General features: G+C 45.2%; 1 protein-coding gene and 1 long non-coding RNA gene across 12 annotated transcripts in view; both read right to left on the bottom strand.

The window, feature by feature from the left end:
- The window catches only part of LDLRAD4 (low density lipoprotein receptor class A domain containing 4), a 445,676-nt gene that overhangs the window by 64,252 nt on the left and 365,301 nt on the right, over positions 1–16,123 (bottom strand). The window lies entirely within an intron of this gene.
- LOC134736943 (uncharacterized) lies at positions 11,960–15,717 on the bottom strand. The gene is made up of 2 exons (XR_010121450.1): positions 14,027–15,717; positions 11,960–12,369 (listed from the first exon to the last, which is right to left on the bottom strand). It is a non-coding gene; the product is annotated as an uncharacterized lncRNA (long non-coding RNA).

Below are 16,123 nucleotides of genomic sequence, written 5' to 3'. Positions count from 1 at the left end.
CCTAGGTAAAAGTCAGTGTGCCGTGGGGCCCCACGTACACAGACCGAGAGCCCACACAGAAAAGGCAGCTTGCAGTGGCATCCAGCCATCATTTCACCTGCCTTCTCCCATCACAGTTTGGGGGCAGGAACCGACCACAGAAGAAAAAAGATGGCAAGCTGGGCGTGCTGGCTCATTTCTGTAATTCCAGCACTTCAGGAGGCTGAGGTGGGTGGATCACTTGAAGCCAGGAGTTCAAGACCAGCCTGGCCAACATGGCAAAACCTCATCTCTACTGAAAATAAACAAAAATAGCTGAGCATGGTGGTGCAATCCTGTAGTCCCAGCTACTCGGGAGGCTGAGGCAGGAGAATCATTTGAGCCTGGGAGGCAGAGGTTACAATGAACCAAGATAGCGCCACTGCACTCCAGCCTGGGCGACAGAGCGAGACTCTGTCTCAAAAAAAAAAAAAAAAAAAAAAGAAAAAAGGAAAAAAAGAAAAGAAAAGGAAAAAGATGTCAGAGTGCTGGATGATTCCGCAGAGCTTTCTGAGTGAGCACACGGCTGAACGGGTGCATCACGAAATGTAAATTTTGCTGGACTGTAGGATTAGGGAAGCCACTTTCTCTGAAACAAGGTCAAGATAGTTTCAAGAAACTAGCGGTGACATGAGTGGATTGTGTCGACAGCACAAGAACAATTCAATCCTAGGAACACAGAGGCCAAAAAGTGTTTTCAGAAATGGAAGCTGTGTACAAAAACACCCGGCGAGTAGCAGAGGGAGAAAAGGAACTTGCTGTACCTTCGCTTGGTGAGGTAACAACCAGAGACCCTAAAAAAAAAAAATGCTAAGGGCAAGGGAGGAAAGTGAAATGTAAAAAATAATGAATCATTTTGATCACATATTTTAAAATACATTCCTTAATGAAGCCCCATCTCTAAATTTATTTGTAATATTTCACTGAAAAAAGATAAAATTCTAAACATTTTCAGAAAATGAAGAAATCAATAGATTCATTTCCCAGCCTTCAAATGTGTTATTTTATGTATAAATCTCTGTGTAAAAAAGTGTCACTCCCACTGGTTCATTCAGAATAGAGAGGCTCAAGATGAAATTATTGAAAAGGAGAAGGAGAAGAAAGCCTCTCCCAAGCAGGTGCTAGAGAAGCCACAGGCCCCTTACCCACTCACAGTGAGACCACTTAGAGCGTACATGTCATCAGCTTTCAGCTTCAAGCCAAAATAATTCTGTCTTTTCACAGTATTTTCACAAAGCTTCTCAATGGGACAGGAGGACAAAGAAATTATTCTTCTGAGAATTTTTTTTTTTTTCCCGATATGAATAATGTCAGCACCACATCCTCTACAGGAACCAAGAAAATGGTGCGACTCATACAAAAAGGCTTTCTGGATTCCAGATGCAGGGTGTTCCAGAAGTCTAAAATAAAGAAATTGTTGGCAACGCAGAGAAACAGCCATCCAATTTATATGAAAGAGATTCAAGATCAGCTACCAGCTATTACTACATAAACTTATTTGAGGACTAACTTTTCAAGATTGAAAGTGACCTCCCCACTTTTTGTAGACATTCTAAAGCTAAGGAAATAAACAAAGGATTGGATACCAGTAAGCAGGATTATGAATGGGCAAAGGCTCAATCATAAACAACAGTCCTAAAAATTGGAGAAAAATAGCCCCACTGGGACAGTGGCCCAGAAGGGATCAGAGGACCCACAAGTCTATGCGAGGCCCAGCCATCCAAGAGAGAGGTTAGTCTGCAAAACCTACTATCATGTGTCTGTTGGAGGTGAGAAAGAGGTCTGCCTTATAAGGAAAAGCAAGTCACTGAAATTGTCTAAGCCTGTATGTCTTGAAGATTCCACTCTATGAAATGAAGTGTGGATGTGGGAATAAGCAGGTCTTCCACTCAGCAGGCATGCAGGCTGAGGGTGACTGGGGTCCTTTCCGTGAGGGAATCTGACAGATCGACTGTTCTCGGTAAAGGCCAAGGCAGGGTGGTTCTGGGATTTCCCTGCTTCTAGCACAGTACCTGGCATCTATCTGGTAAGGGCTCAGTATTTACAAAATAAATGAGAGTGAGACTGTCTAACATGGAGAGAGTTCTGGAATGCAATGCCTAGGGCAGGGGTTCTCAAAGTGTGGTTGCTAGAACAGCAGCATCAGCATCACCTGGGAATCTGTTAGAAATGCAAATTTTCAGGTCCACCCAGATTTACTGGGAGCTCTGGGCATGAGGCCAGCAGTCTGGGTTTTATAGAGCCCTCTAGGAGATTCTGATGCATGTTAGAGTTTGAGAACCCTCTGACCCAGGGAAACGGTGGTGTTTCAAGAGTGGAAACCTCCAAGAAGAAAATGAATACACATGTAATATTTTGATATTGCCAGCTTCCTAGGAAATCTGATTTCTCTGGGTCTCTGACTCCCGGGACTTGGAACTCCCAACCCCTTTTTTCTTTGCAAGTAGATACAGTGTGATGTTACAGGGGTGCATACACATACTGATCCCCCCTATTTTTTTTCCTTTTTTTTTTAGATTCAGAGTCTCACTCTGTCACCAAGGCTGGCTGTGACCTCTGCCTCCCAGGGTCAAGGGTTTCTCCCAACTCAGCCTCCTGATATGTGGGATTACAGGTGCGTGCCACCATGCCTGGCTAATTCTTGTATTTTTGTAGAGACGGGATTTTGCCATGTTGGCTAGGCTGGGGTCTCGAACTTCTGACCTTAAGTGATCTGCCTACCTTGGCCTCTCAACGATTCCCCCCTAATTTTTAAGGTATCCAGATTGTTTCAAGATTGACTTGCCTTAAAGTCAGATCCTTGTGTATATGGATGTGTGTCTGTTTCAGGGCTCCTAGGCTCTTCTCACAGTGTCACAGCGACTGTCATCATCTGACTTCACTTGGTTGGCAGGGGAAAGGTAAAATGGTAGCTGTGACTCAGAGCCCTCAGAGTCCTTCTCAGTTTCTATGCTTTTTTTTTTTTTTTTTTCTTCGAGACAGAGTCTTGCTCTGTCACCCAGGCTGAAGTGCAATGGCACGATCTCAACTCAGTGCAACCTCCGCCTCCCGGGTTCAAGCAGTTCTCTCTCCTCAGCCTCCCAGTAGCTGGGATTATAGACACCTGCCACCACGCCCGGCTAATTTTTGTATTTTTAGTAGAGACAGGGTTTTGCCATGTTGGCCAGGCTGGTCTCGAACTCCTGATCTCAAGTGATCTGCCTGCCTTGGCCTCCCAAAATGCTGGGATAACAGGTGTGAGCCACCATGCCCGGCCCTCGGTTTCCATTCTTTACTAGGTATTTTTTCAACATCTAGTTTGCAGTAATTTTAGCCTCAAGGAGTCTGCCATATCTTCAACTTTCATTCACTCCAGTTCTTCAGCTGTGTGACATTAGCTAGCTTGTGCATCACGAAATATTTTTGATCTGTTTCTTTAAGGGAGAAAGTAGGGGAAATCTGAAGGTTTGATGGACAAGTTCATTTAAGAGGAAGTAAGTTTGCAGATATTAGCTAACTTTCAGTTCTCGTATTTAATTTGCTCCCCTGGCTTGGTTCAGTATTGAAATATATATATTTTTTCCAACACAGAGCTTATTATTCTGTAATATATTACCAGGAATCAGCAATCTCTACACAACGCCAGTTTGTGTTCAGTAAGAGGTATTTTGGTTGATGTAGCAATTGTGCTTACATTTGGAGAAAATCTGGAAAAGCAGTTGTCTGTATCAGTAAAATTCATCACTAAAATTAAATGCTTTAATTTTCCTAATGGGCTTGAAAGGGGGAGTGGGAAACCAAATGTGCTTTGAAAAGATAATCTCCTGGAAGAGGAAGTCTGTATGAAGGCTTAATCAAATCTGGGGCAGAAGTTATGTTGCCAAAATTACTAATCATCAGAACGACCCTGCTTGCTCATTAGTGCATTAATAAGTGTGGCCACCCTTCACCTGAGCAGGCTGCTAATCTCCACGGTCAGGCATAATCCATTTCTTCTCCTCTCTCTTCACCTCAATATTAATGGCTTAGCAAAGACCCCTTTAAAAAAACAGAACCCAGAAGGCACTGTTATTTATCACCGAAGACAATAAATTCATGCAGCTTACAGTATTCATGCCGGAATAAAGAGAGCCAGTAACAGATTTGTTCCTGATGCATTAGAAATGAGCCCCAGTGACAAACTCCTGCTCTCTCCCCAGCAAAGCTGATGTATTGACTAGACAGGTAGATATGAGCTACTCAGGCTGTCTGGGTGCTATGGAAATCATGTCGAGTGCATTTGACCATCGGCAATGGGGCCAGACACGCATGAGGCTCATTCTTATTCCAGCCAGGGAAAAGGCCTCGTCTGCATTTGCCTTTTGCTGAAAGGCTGCCATATTTGTCAGCTCAGACGCGTGTAAGATAAGCTCTGTCCTCGTTATCTAATATTTCACCAGGCAGTGGAACCGAAGGATAAGGACACCCTAATCGCCTACGTGGGCAGCAAAGCTTGAGTGCTGTCAGGCCCGGCACGAAGCCTGGAGTCTGGACAAGAGGAAGTTTACCACAGAAGTTAATCACTTCATTTGGAAGGAAAGCCCTGAAGGATTTGGACAATTATGGTTTATCCTGGTTCTACAGTGTATCAGAAGACAGATCCAAAGTTCTCACTGCAGAATATCTTCGGACAACTTGCCTTTCTTCCCCACAGCACACTCTTAACTTAAATTTACCCTAGGATTAAGCACAATAAGAAGTGGTAATATGGAATTATTTGTGCACAGTTAACAAGAAATGAGTATGAGAAAAGACAGGTTTTGCAGCCATCCCTCCACCGAGCCATCCTATGATTCCTACATTGGTTAAGTCTTCCTGGGCGCCAGGTGCAGTGCTAGTCACCAAGGGGAACAACATGGATGAGCTCCTGTTCTCAGACAAGCTGGAAGTGTCTGGGAAGGAAGAGGAGACAGATAGCAGATAGCTACAAACCAGCTGGGCAGGGCTATCACAGAATCATCACAGCTCAGCTCAGGAGAGGAGAGGAAGCGCCAAGCAGTGGGAAGAAGACAGAGTGGAAGAAGGCTTCCTGTAGGATGTGGCCACTCATCTGAGTCTTAAGGGATAAGTAATAATTAGTCAGATGACAGAAAACAGGGGACAAGATTCCAGGGGGAGAGACTGTCATGAAGCAGAGGTTAAGAGACGACAGAGCACAATGTGTCTGGGACAACCCTAAGCAATTGGAGTCCAGGGCATTACGATGATGAAGAGACCAAGGCAGGCAGAGGCAGACCCTGGTCACAGGCTTTCCCCTGTGGCCCCAGAGCATTGAAGGGTGATGGGAGGCAACGTGGGTTTGGATGGGCCAGGCTCACCTGCATTCTCAGGGAGATGGGTGTGGGAGATGGGCTAAGGGCGGTGGTGGTCCTCAAGGGAAGCCAGGCTGAGGCTGCGGAGATGGGAAGGGCACGGCATGCCTGTAGGCAGCTGGGGGAGCAGGGCGAGGTGACCCCGCTCTGTGAGTGGCAGAAAGTGCTCGCAGGTTCCATTCTCTTCCCTCTGAGCCTGACATTCATTAAGCCCTGCCATGCCAGAACCGTGAAAGGCAAAGTGAGAGACACAACAATAAGACTCCACCAGCAGTGGGGAGCCACAGCACCCTGGCTCAGTGACTCAAGCAGGCTTTGGTGCGGTCGGGCCCCCTAACACTACTTGTTAGTGAATAAAACAATGAAAACCGCATATCTACAACTATCTGATCTTTGACAAACCTGACAAAAACAAGAAATGGAGAAAGGATTCCCTATTTAATAAATGGTGCTGGGAAAACTGGCTAGACATATGTAGACAGCTGAAACTGGATCCCTTCCTTACACCTTATACAAAAATTAATTCAAGATGGATTAAAGACTTAAATGTTAGACTTAAAACCATAAAAACCCTAGAAGAAAACCTAGGCAATACCATTCAGGACATAGGCATGGGCAAGGACGTCATGTCTAAAACACCAAAAGCAATGGCAACAGAAGCCAAAATTGACAAATGGGATCTAATTAAACTCAAAAGAAACCACCATCAGAGTGAACAGTAAAAGAAACTACCATCAGAGTGAACAGGCAACCTACAGAATGAGAGAAAATTTTTGCAACCTACTCATCTGACAAAGGGCTAATATCCAGAATCTACAGTGAACTCAAACAAATTTACAAGAAAAAAACAAACAACCCCATCAAAAAGTGGGTGAAGGACATGAACAGACACTTCTCAAAAGAAGACGTTTATGCAGCCAAAAAACCCATGAAAAAATGCTCATCATCACATGCATTGCTCATCATCAGAGAAATGCAAATCGAAACCACAATGAGATACTATCTCACACCAGTTAGAATGGCCATCATTAAAAAATCAGGAAACAACAGGTGCTGGAGAGGATGTGGAGAAATAGGAACACTTTTACACTGTTGGTGGGACTGTAAACTAGCTCAACCATTGTGGAAAACAGTGCAGTGATTTCTCAAGGATCTAGAACTAGAAATACCATTTGACCCAGCCATCCCATTACTGGGTATATACCCAAAAGATTATAAATCATGCTGCTATAAAGACACATGCACACGTATGTTTATTGCAGCACTATTCACGATAGCAAAGACTTGGAACCAACCTAAATGTCCAACAATGATAGACTGGATTAAGAAAATGTGGCACATATACACCATGGAATACTATGCAGCCATAAAAAACGATGAGTTCATGTCTTTTGTAGGGACATGAATAAAACTGGAAACCATCATTCTCAGCAAACTATTGCAAGGACAAAAAACCAAACACCGCATGTTCTCACTTATAGGTAGGAATTGAACAATGAGAACACATGGACACAGGAAGGGGAACATCACACACTGGGGACTGTTGTGGGGTGGGGGGAGAGGGGAGGGATAGCATTAGGAGATATACCTAATGCTAAATGATGAGTTAATGGGTGCAGCACACCAACATGGCACATGTATACAGATGTAACAAACCTGCACGTTGTGCACATGTACCCTAAAACTTAAAGTATAATAATAATAAAATAAAATAAAATAAAAAAGAAATCAAGGGGCTTCCTCCGAGCAGCCTAAATAACAAAAAGTAAAAAAAAAAAAAAAAAAGTGAAAACCATACCCTGGTCAAGCCACTGAGCCTCTTTTACTCTAACTTCGTATCTTTTGGCAAATATAAATCTTTCTTAAAATATCTAAATATCTCAGGGGCCAAACTCGTTTCGTTCTTTCTGGAACTCTAATAAAACTTATTTTTTACAACTCAATTAAAGTTCCCAATCCCATGCATTCTAGTACTACTAACTAGATCTCAGGCATCTCAAAGTTGGTGCTGTGACCACGTCCCTCCCCTAGGTCTCAGTAACAAAAGTCAGTCACCACACATGTGGCCATCAGGAGGCCGCCCCAGTCTGTCAGCCATCCTCTCTCCACCTCACCTTGTCATCTGCAGATTTAGACTACAAATATTGTTAGAAAAAAATGAGAGAATATAAAAGAAACACTAAAATATTAAATTACATGTATTTGTATATAATTTTGTACTAATATTACAAAAGCTTCTAATTTTTTCGATAGCATCTAGCCCACTGTGGCTAGTAAATACATTTTAAAATAAGAGCTACAATTCACAGTCTTATGGTGCAGGTCAAATAATCAAAAAGACCCAGAGACCGAAAAGAGCTCTTCAGCATGGAAACCTATTAAGGTTTGATTTAGATGAGTATACAAGCAAGATGCCGTGGCTCACGCCTATAATGCCAGCACACTGGGAGGCTGAGGTGGGAAGATCACTTCAGGTCAGAGTTGGGAGATGAGCCTGGGCAACATAACAAGACCCCATCTCTACAAAATGTAAAATTTAAAAATTAGCCAGCACAGTGGCATGTACCTATAGTCCTAGCTACCTGGGAGGCTGAGGCAGGAAGTTTGCTTGAGCCTGGGAGGTCGAGGCTGCAGTGAGCTATTCTCGTGCCACTGTACTCTAGCCTGGGTGACAAAGTGAGACCTCGTCTCTAGAAAAGTAAATTAAAAATAAATAAATAAGTGCAGAAATGAAGTGGAGCCATATGGGAGGTGAGCCACCCAGGAGCAGAGCTTGTGGCAAGGCTGAGGACGGTGTGGGCCTCCTGCCATGCTGCATCTCTCCTGGGCCCAGTGGGGACAGGTATTGATGCCCAGGTGTTGTCAAATGCCTCCTCCCACTGCTCAAAGGAACCCAAGTGGACAGAGCAGAGGAGCTGCAAACACCGCCCTCGGCTGGAGGCCTTAGCGGGCAAACCTGGGAGGCAATTGCATCTGCCTGGAAAAGGCAGGCTGCCCTCAAAGCCAAATCCCACTCCAGGTGGTTTAGATGCAGTTCTTTAATTGATGGCACAGCTACCATGCTGTGGCCTGGGATGCCCACTTATGGTCCAGCACAGTGCACACAGAACTGATATACACATTCATCTTTCTCCTTCACTCCCCAGTCACCTCTTGCCCTTTTAGGCCATTCAAAGGCAAAGAAAACTGGCCATTGCCGAGTGCTTCTGTGTCAGGCCCTGTGCCGACAGATTTAGGTTTTTTTGTTTTTTTCTCTCATTTTTGGCAAAAATCACTATGCCCATTTTAGTAGAAAATATTGACGCTGGGTGGGGTGATGTCACTTGATTACAGATGCATGAGAGCTAGGGGCTGACTCCAATCTGGATTTATAATGCCCCCAAGGCCATGCTCCTTTCACAGCTCCTCAGTGTGAAATAAATCACAGAAAGATACATGCATGTTTGTAAGGGATGGGCGGGGGTGGATCATCAAATGCTGCAGTCCAGTCCCTGCCACCCCTTACCACACACATGCACACATGAACATACATGCACACACATACATGTGCACACAGCTCTGCACATGAGTGTACAGTGCGCACACACACACACACACACAAGCTCATGCATCCATACGCACAGGGTGCTGGTAAGCATGGCTGTTCAGCTCAGGGTTCTCAGATCCAGCAGTGCAGAAAGTCCTCAGCTTTGTCTGCATATATGCCCACCAAGACAGGCTTGCAATTTGTATTTTTAACCACTGGTAAGGGTTTAGGAGCCAATAGAAACCACACAACTAAAATTACCAGGTTCAAATTGCTGGACAAACTTTAGACAAGGATGAATAGAAAATGAATGGTAGACAAAACAGAAGCTAATGCTAAGATGCAATTTTATAGCTGGATGATCTCTAGTTTCTTTTTATAACTGCATGAGTCCCTTTTTCATGTTCCCAAAGAGAAGGCTCCAAGGAATTTAGGAGATTCTACCCAGCGAAAACAGAATGCAGCAGCTCGGCTGTTTGAATATGCTAGACTGTCTCCAGACAGTTCAGTAGAGACAGAAAATGAGAGACAGGCCTCTATACAGACTGCAGGGTAAGAAAAAAACAACTAGCAGAAATGTATTAGGGGTTGAGCATACCTAATCTGAAAATCTAACATCTGAGATGCTCTAAAGTCCCGAACTTTTTGAGAGCCCACAAGACACAACAAGTGGAACAGTCCACTACTGACCTCCTGAGCCGGTCACATCAAAATGCAGCTCAAGCTTTGTTTCATGCACAAAATTATTATACATTGTATAAAATTACCTTCAGGCCATGTGTATAACATATATATGAAACATAAATAAATTTTGTGTTCAGGCTTGGTCCCCATCCCCAAGATATCTCATTCTGTATATGCAAATGTTCCAAAATCTGTAAAAGATCCAAAATCCAAAACACTTCTGGTCCCAAAGCATTTTGGATACAGGACACTCAACCTGTATACAGAACACAAACCAGGTATCCACCAACCAGCAACCTGGCAATTATTCAATTTCAAAACCAGATGCTGAAGAGGAATTTTTAAAAGGGCAAGCTTGTAACAGTTAAGCGATGCTGCTTTTCTCTTTGCCAGAGGCTTGATTAGAAAGGGAGCTGTAGTTCAAAGACAGCTTGACGGTTTCATAAGCCAGGAAAATGCAGATTCCTAGACCTGTGGCTATTAAGAAGTCTGGAGCCCTGCCTCTGGACAAGGGCACGGCCAAGTCACCCGGAAAAGGAAGTGACTGCTGGCCAGTCCCCCGAGAAGTCTGGGAACCAGGATGGCCACCCTGTGCCTCTGTCAGCAGTGGTCCCAGTGCCATCGCTTGCACATTGCAGAAGAGTCCTGCAGATGGCTGAGGTGGGACATTCTCATTGCCATTCAAACTGATCCCAAGAACATCCTCTCAGCAGCAGCCAACACTCACCAAGCATCAGGAGAACCGAGCAGCCTGATGCATCCCTGGCCCTCTGGGGCCCATCCTCTAGCTGCAGAGACAGTGCTGCCACCTGACAGGCACAGAGAGCCCAGGGAGTGATTCAGAAAAGGCAGAGGATTCGAGATGACGAAAAGGTCACAAGCCAAGAAAGCCAAGGTGGGGTCATGAGCCAAGGTGGGGTGACCACAGCTGTGCCTAGACCCAGGCAAGCTCTCCAGAGCAGCAGGGAAGGCCAGGAGCTGGTGCTCCATCCTGTTCTGTTCAGGGAAAAGCCGCTGAAGGCTTTGAGCAGGGAGTGTGCACAGTATGCACGAGGCGCAGAATAAAACACAGGAAGTGGGAGCAAGGAGAGCAGCCTGGAGCCCTGGAGTCATCCTGAGGAGAAGTGTCAGTGGAAATGAGAAATTGATGAGCACGGACCGTGAGAAAAGCATCACGTTAATAACGCAGACTCATTTATGGCTGACATGCAGTTAACTAGAGGAAGGAAGAAAGGCAGTGTGACTACGGGCCCTAGAAGGGAGACTCAGGGGCCCTGGCTCTCACAGCATCAGACAGCAGCCCTGCTGAGAAGGGACACTGCAGAGGGGCAAGTCTGTGGCACCCAGACAACGCATGACAGACTGCGTTTCAAAAGTTCAGATAGAAGTCGGCGACTCAGAACTGGGCACTAATTTTTCCACAGGAAAAAGAATACTGCAAATGGCAGGGTGGTGTCCAGGATAACTTGCAACAGTCTCTTTAATGCATACATTCTTGTGATAGGCAAAGGTGGCATTTCAACGCTATTTATGTAGAATCTTTGGTGACTTTGCCTGGGAAGCTAAGTCCAGTGATATGTCTCCACCAGTTGAAACCTGAAATTCACTATGATCCCAGGAAGACTTTAACTACACTGGCCTTTCCCATCCATGCCAATCACCAGCCAACAGAATGCCCTTCAGCTACCACATGAGGACAAGGAATTCTCTTCCCTTACTGGTCATCCATGAAGAAAGAGATCCCCTGGCTCAGTGGAGACTGGAGAGCTTTGGCTCAGAAGGTAGGAGGAAGTCACTTCCCGGTAAATAGGGACAGGCCCACTTACACATTTTCCATGTGTCACAGATGACTACATATAAAAATCAGAGGCTGATAACTTGATCATTATTTGATAATAACTACATATAAACATCAAATGACTATAACTCAATAATCACTTCTTTTGTAGGTATTTTTAGATATTTCCCAAATTCATAAATCAGCACTATCATTTTAAACAAATAGCATTATATTTTTTTTATTTTTATTTTTTGAGATGGAGTCTTGCTCTGCCACCCAGGCTGGAGTGCTGTGGCACGATCTCGGCTCACCGCAAGCTCCACCTCCCGGCTTCAAGCAATTCTCCTGCTTCAGCCTTCCGAGTAGCTGGGATTACAGGCATGTGCCATCACGCCTGGCTAATTTTTTGTATTTTTAGTAGAGACGGGGTTTCACCGTGTTAGCTAGGATGGTCTCGATCTCCTGACCTCGTGATCTGCCCGCCTCAGCCTCCCAAAGTGCTGGGATTATAAGTGTGAGCCACCGCGCCCGGCCAAATAGCATTATATTATTAACTCAGCAATTTGTGGTCTACCATGATCTCTGACAAAAAAAAAAAGACCCAGACAACTTTTAAATGGGTCACTGTACTTCCATGGTTTTTATTTTGATCTCTTGTATGTATCCTGAGTTTCAAGTTGTTTTTCATCCTAGCAAAAAACAAAAGTTCCTCCAAACTAAATATATTATGGTTTGCTAAGAAGCCAGCACCAGCATCTTATTCGGCTGTGTGCACGATCTGCAGAGCATGCCACAGGCTCTATAAGATCGCCACTGTCACTTCTCCCAGGTGGGCACGCCTTCTTCTGCTGAGGGTTAATACTTCTATGTGTTTCTTCTTTCTTGTCCTCTAGCTTATTCTCCGGCACCTAGCACCATGCTTGGCAAACACTGCTTGGAGGAGGACAGTTACGAAGAAGGTGGTTCCAATGACAATGATGATGTGCTGGCCAGGGAGGGCACAGGTGGAAGTGGGAGATCATCCTCATCTCCTGAGACAAGGAGGGACCCAGATTAGTCAATCTAGTTTTAGGGAAAATTTCAAGGTGTTCCAGGGGAATATAAATAACAGTTAAAATTAGAAAATAAAGTAGTAAGGTGGTAATTCATCAGACAGATGATGCCACCAATTATTTAACCGGGAAAAAGCACTTACTGAGTTTGTAGCAGGTGCTTTTAGCCAAGACCCACGGATGGGCTTCAAGGGTCTGCAAACCCTGTAACTACACATGAGACTTGGTATATTTGCATTGCTTTGGGATGAAAGTCTTTGGCCTGCTTCAGATTCTCAAAAGTTAAGAACCACTGGTTTTTAGAGATGGATTCTCCCTCCCCTGCTTGCCCCACCAAAAAGAAGTAGGAGGCACTGACCTCCCTTCCTCACAGTCACTCTCAGCCTCATTTGGGTGTGGAAAGTTAAGCACAGCCTCTCTTTAAAGATAATAATCAGAGCTGAGTTTTAGATATAGCAAGAGAAAAGCGCATTCATGATTCCAGAGTAAGGAAACATTACAGGACAAAGCTGTGTGGTGTTTCCAGTGCCTTTTTCACCTGGAAAGCAAGAGTCCATTTTCAGGCAACCTGATTTTGTTTTCTTAAGAGGTATGCCTCACATGGCCAAACTACATTAGAATTTGCCTACAGCAAATCAATTTGCAACCGATAATGTAGCCGGTACTTTTCCTTATTAAGGTTCCATTTATTCATTAAAGAGGACTGTGCAATGCTAGAGACGCCGCACACAGAGCTCCCCTCTCCCTTCGCTTTTGCGTTTCCCCTCACTATCACCAAGAATGACTTCCCGTTTTAGTTTTCTGAGAATAAGAACATCCCCATTTCTTAAGTTTTCTCTGAGGACTTTTCTCAGTGGTTGCTCTTTTTTCTAATTACAATAGACTGAGTCATAACTCACTCTGCCCACATTTCTAACATTACCACAGTAAAAAGCTGTCCTCGGCTGAGCAAAGGCATGTTCCCCAGCAGCCAGCAGACCCATCTCAACATAGCCGCTCTTGGAGACTCAGGACTGCCGCTGCAGGGTCCTCGATCCTCCATTCTCTCAGTTCTCAAAAGCTGCTGAACATGTCCTTTGTTGTCCATTACACAACCCCTGAAATATTAGCCTCATTTCCCAAAGTAATCAAATGTCTTTCCAGTCCATGCAGGCATGGAACAGCATGCCCAGGAGTTGACTTTCCCATTATGGACTCTGTTTGTGTGACTATGACATCTGCTTCAAATCACATGGACTGAAACTTGCAGAAATACACAACTAGCCTCATGCAAATTCAGATACTTAAAAAAAAATGCTAAACCGCAAATAAAAACAAAAATATCACCAGGAAATTAAACACTGTGGACTTCACTTTTTAAGTGTTGGGTCAAGACACCTGATCATATTTTCAAAAACTTATGCTAAGGATTCCTTTCCACAGACAACGATGTGTTGTTTTGCTTAATGTCGTAACTTCTTTCAAAGCCAGGTCCTCCCGTCTGCTCAGCTGGCAGTTTCTCTGAGCAGAGCTCATGGACACCCCAGGCCCTCCTGAGATTCCAAGGCCACACTGTCGCCATCCCTCGCCTAACACTCTACCTTCCACAGCCTCCGGACATCCCCCTGCTACAGCTGGGAAGGGTGACTGCACTTACCATGACTATCTGTGGTCTTGCCCAACAAATCTGAAGGTTCTGAGCTCAGAGAGCCCAGCAGAGCCTATGAACAGAGAGACAATCCACATTCTGTGAAGTGCAAAGAGAAACGGCGGTTGACTGAACTGACCCTGGACAGCACCCCCCCTCCAGCTCCTAAGCTTATTTAATAAAATGGTAAATCCCAATCAAAGTGTTGAAAGCCAGAAAAATCACAATATGAGCTGGCAAGCATTACATGGCTTTAAGCTAGGCAAGAAACTGGAAGAGGAATCCACTTTCCTTTTTTTGAGACGGAGTCTCGCTCTGTCCCCCAGGCTGGAGTGCAGTGGTGCGATCTCGGCTCACGGCAAGCTCCGCCTCCCGGGTTCATGCCATTCTCCTGCCTCAGCCGCCTGAGTAGCTGGGACTACAGGCACCCAACACCACGCCTGGCTAATTTTTTGTATTTTTAGTAGAGACAGGTTTCACCGTGTTAGCCAGGATGGTCTCGATCTCCTGACCTCGTGATCCGCCCATCTTGGCCTCCCAAAGTGCCGGGATTACAGGCGTGAGCCACCGCGCCCAGCCGGAATCTACTTTCTTGATGCTTGTAGTAACTTTTATGAGACAAAATATCCTCCTCAAAGACTTGCTTCATAAAAACTTCTGCACAGCAAAAGGAACAGTCAGCAGAGTAAACAGACAACCCACAGAGTGGGAGAAAATCTTCACAATCTATACATCTGACAAAGGACTAATATCTATAATCTACAAGGAACTCAAACAAATTAGCAAGAAAAAATAACAAACAATCCTATCAAAAACTGGGCTGAGGACATGAGTAGACAATTCTCAAAAGAAGATACACAAATGGCCAACAAACATAGGAAAAAATGCTCAACATCACTAATGATCTGGGAAATGCAAATCAAAACTACAATGTGATACCGCATTACTCCTGCGAGAATGGCCATAATCCAAAAATCAAAAAATAACAGATGTTAGCGTGGATGCGGTGAAAAGGGAACATGTTTATACAGCTGGTGGGAATGTAAACTAGTACAACCACTATGGAAAACAATGTAGAGATTCTTTAAATAACTAAAAGCAGAAAGGACTATCATTTGATCCAGTAATCCCACTACTGGGTATCTACCCAGAGGAAAAGAAGTCATTATAAGAAAAAGATACTTGCACATGCATGTTTATAGCAGCACAATTCACAACTGCAAAGATGTGGAAGCAGCCCAAATGCCCATCAATCAGAGTGGATAAAGAAATTGTGGTATGGGGTGGAGCCAAGATGGCCGAATAGGAACAGCTCTGGTCTCCAGCTCCCAGCCCCAGCGACACAGAAGACGGGTGATTTCTGCATTTCTGCTTGAGGTACCGGTTTCATCTCACTAGGGAGTGCCTAACAGTGGGTGCAGGACAGTCGGTGAAGCGCACTGTGCGCGAGCCGAAGCAGGGCAAGGCATTGCCTCACTCGGGAAGCGCAAGGGGTCAGGGAGTTCCCTTTCCTAGTCAAAGAAAGGGGAAACAGACGGCACCTGGAATATCGGGTCAGTCCCGTCCTAATACTGCGCTTTTCCAACGGGCCTGGAAAACGGCACACTAGGAGATTGTGTCCCGCACCTGGCTCGGAGGGTCCTATGCCCACAGAGTCTTGCTGATTGCTAGCACAGCAGTCTGAGATCACGCTGCAAGGCGGCAACGAGGCTGGGGGAGGGGCGCCCGCCATTGCCCAGGCTTGCTTAGGTAAACAAAGCAGCCAGGAAGCTCGAACTGGGTGGAGCCCACCACAGCTCAAGGAGGCCTGCCTGCCTCTGTAGGCTCCACCTCTGGGGGCAGGGCACAGACAACCAAAAACTCAGTGAGAACCTCCACAGCCTTAAATGTCCCTGTCTGACTGACAGCTTTGAAGAGAGTAGTGGTTCTCCCAGCACGCAGCTGGAGATCTGAGAACGGACAGACTGCCTCCTAAAGTGGGTCCCTCACCCCTGAGCAGCCTAACTGGGAGGCACCCCCCCAGTAGGGACAGACTGACACCTCATTCAACCGGGTACTCCTCTGAGACAAAACTTTCAGAGGAACTATCAGACAGCTGAATTTGTG

The sequence above is a fragment of the Symphalangus syndactylus genome, chromosome 1, assembly GCF_028878055.3.
Source record: "Symphalangus syndactylus isolate Jambi chromosome 1, NHGRI_mSymSyn1-v2.1_pri, whole genome shotgun sequence".
In the NCBI taxonomy this organism is placed as follows: domain Eukaryota; kingdom Metazoa; phylum Chordata; class Mammalia; order Primates; family Hylobatidae; genus Symphalangus; species Symphalangus syndactylus.
This window is presented reverse-complemented; position numbering and strand designations above follow the sequence as displayed.